We start from the raw sequence: 2,049 nt of genomic DNA, 5'->3' as shown, positions 1-2,049 counted from the left end.
ACAAAAATGCAGTGATTCATAAGCTTTGGGTTCAATATTTAAGTTATAGGGTGAAAAACAAGTGATTTGGTAAACATAGAAAGTGCCCTGAACTAGGAAATCTCCCAGGTGAGTGGCACCACCAGGTGACAGCTATTCTCGGGGGCTGACAGTTGGTTATGTCCTGGGTAGAATCGTATGTCAAGACAGCCCAGCAGGCCTGCAAGTGGACCCGAGCTCCCCCTCTGCCTGCTCAGGTGGTCCTGGGCATCTGGGCTCAGCCCTCCACAAAAGGAAGGACTGAGTCTTGGGCCGATGAGGGTCCCAGGGGTCTGGAGGCCCTGGCGTGGGGCTATGACCTGCATCCCCGCTTTGCCTGAGCCTCAGGTCCCTCGGTACCAGGGTTCCCAAGAATCAGGACCCCATCCTTGATCTGAGGCTTGGAGGACTCTGGTGGATGCATCTTCCTGTGTCCCAGTTGATGCCTTCTCATTCCTCCCTGCGTGGTCATCATGAGGAGGTCTCCACAGGATCCCACGGGCAGCCTGGAAGCTGCTTTGTTTTGAATTTGTTTCTCTCCCTGGAGAGAAAGGAAATCAGAATTTGTTTTTGAAATGATACAGAATTTCATTAAACATAGGGGCCAGGGAGATGGCTCAGGAAGATAAGCACTTGACTGGCAAACGCAAGGATCTGAGTTCAATCCCCGGTTCCGCAAAAAAAAAAAAAAAGCAAAATCCAGAATTTCATTAAAGAAATTGATAGGAATCTAACAATGATTACTAAACATAAATAAAAACAAACAACCCCCCCAATGATTGTTACATTGTGTATTGTTGTCTTCATATTAGTTGTTTGGATTAGAAAATTGAAAATTTTGAAAATTTATGGTAAGACATGCTGCCCGGCCCCTTCCGAGCACTGCCTCTCACCTGGGTGGGACCTTCATCCTGCGGGTCCACGCCACCCAGCGAGCTCCTGGAGTGGCTCTCTCGCGAGCATATGGTAGGGCCACTGTGGCTGCCCAGATGTCCTGCATTGATGGAAAATGTTCCCCTTTCAGAGTCATGTTGATGTTGGAGGGAGCTGGGGTCGCAGGGCCTGGATCCGGTCAGAAGGTGGGTGAGGGTGCAGTGCCGCGTTTCCATGAGGTGCTTGCACAGTTATTTCTGATGCCGTCTGGGAAAGGTGAAAGAGCACGTCCAGAACTGCTTCAGACAGTGGCTAGGAGGACGGGCTAGAGCGTTAGAGGGCAGGACAAGTACTCTGAGAGGGATTCATGGCAGTGTGTCTTTTGCTCTCTCACCTATTTGGTTGTGCAAAAAGGTCTTGTGGTGTAGTTCAGGCTGGCCTTCGGTTCACCATTGGCTGTGATCCTCCTGCCTCAGCCTCCCGAGTGCTGGGATGACAGGCATGAGCCTCTGCGCCTGGCTTCCTTCTTACTTTTGGTGGACGCCAATCCCAATTCTCCTTCTTCATTTCAGGAAGCTGGTCTTGAGACTTTTTAAAATCTGTTCTTCAATCGTAGAACATGGAAACAGGAGGCTGGAGGTGTGGCTCAGAGGCACAGCACTTGCGTGGCGTGTGAGGCCTTGGGTTCAATCCCCAGCTCCTTTGGCCCCCCCAGTGCACACAAGATGATGGTGAGAACTGCTGTGTGAGAATGAGGTGAGGTGGTGCACATCTGGAGTCCCAGCACTCAGGAGGCTGAGGCAGGAGGACCACACTAAGGCTGAGGCCAGCCTGAATTGCATAGTGAGACCCTGTGTCCTAACAACAGAGAAAGGGAACAACTATGCCCTGGATGTGGCTGTAGGCTAAGGGTGGGATGGACCCTGAGACAGTGTCTTAGCCTGTCTTCCTGAGGTTGCTTGACTTGGGGCCTGGTGGCCCAGGCGCTGGCTGTTGGCACCTGGTGAGGCCTCCCTGTGGCTTGGCACTTGGAGGACCCCAGTCTTACAGGGTGATGTGGCTGGGCTCAGGCTGGGTGTCGCCAGGCTGAGGAACAGTGAGACGCACATGCTGCTGCTGTGCAGTCAGAGGCTGCTGCTGTGCAGTCACATGCTGCTG

The 2,049-nt window shown here is 52.4% G+C and overlaps 1 long non-coding RNA gene across 2 annotated transcripts in view; it reads right to left on the bottom strand.

The window, feature by feature from the left end:
• Positions 1 to 259: 259 nt before the first annotated feature.
• LOC111817947 overlaps positions 260 to 2,049 on the bottom strand; it is an 11,350-nt gene continuing 9,560 nt past the window's right edge. The window contains exons 1-3 of one of the 2 annotated variants that reach the window (XR_002822039.1): positions 1,286 to 1,325; positions 912 to 1,203; positions 260 to 559 (exon numbers count right to left, since the gene is read on the bottom strand). This is a non-coding gene — a long non-coding RNA (uncharacterized LOC111817947). Of the gene's footprint in view, positions 560 to 911; positions 1,204 to 1,285; positions 1,326 to 2,049 lie in introns of those variants that run through there. The other variant, XR_002822038.1, reaches the window with a different exon arrangement.

This window comes from Octodon degus, unplaced genomic scaffold, assembly GCF_000260255.1.
Source record: "Octodon degus isolate 3935 unplaced genomic scaffold, OctDeg1.0 scaffold00075, whole genome shotgun sequence".
NCBI lineage: Eukaryota > Metazoa > Chordata > Mammalia > Rodentia > Octodontidae > Octodon > Octodon degus.
The sequence above is the reverse complement of the archived record's forward strand: the minus strand, read 5'-3'. Positions and strand labels throughout refer to the sequence as shown.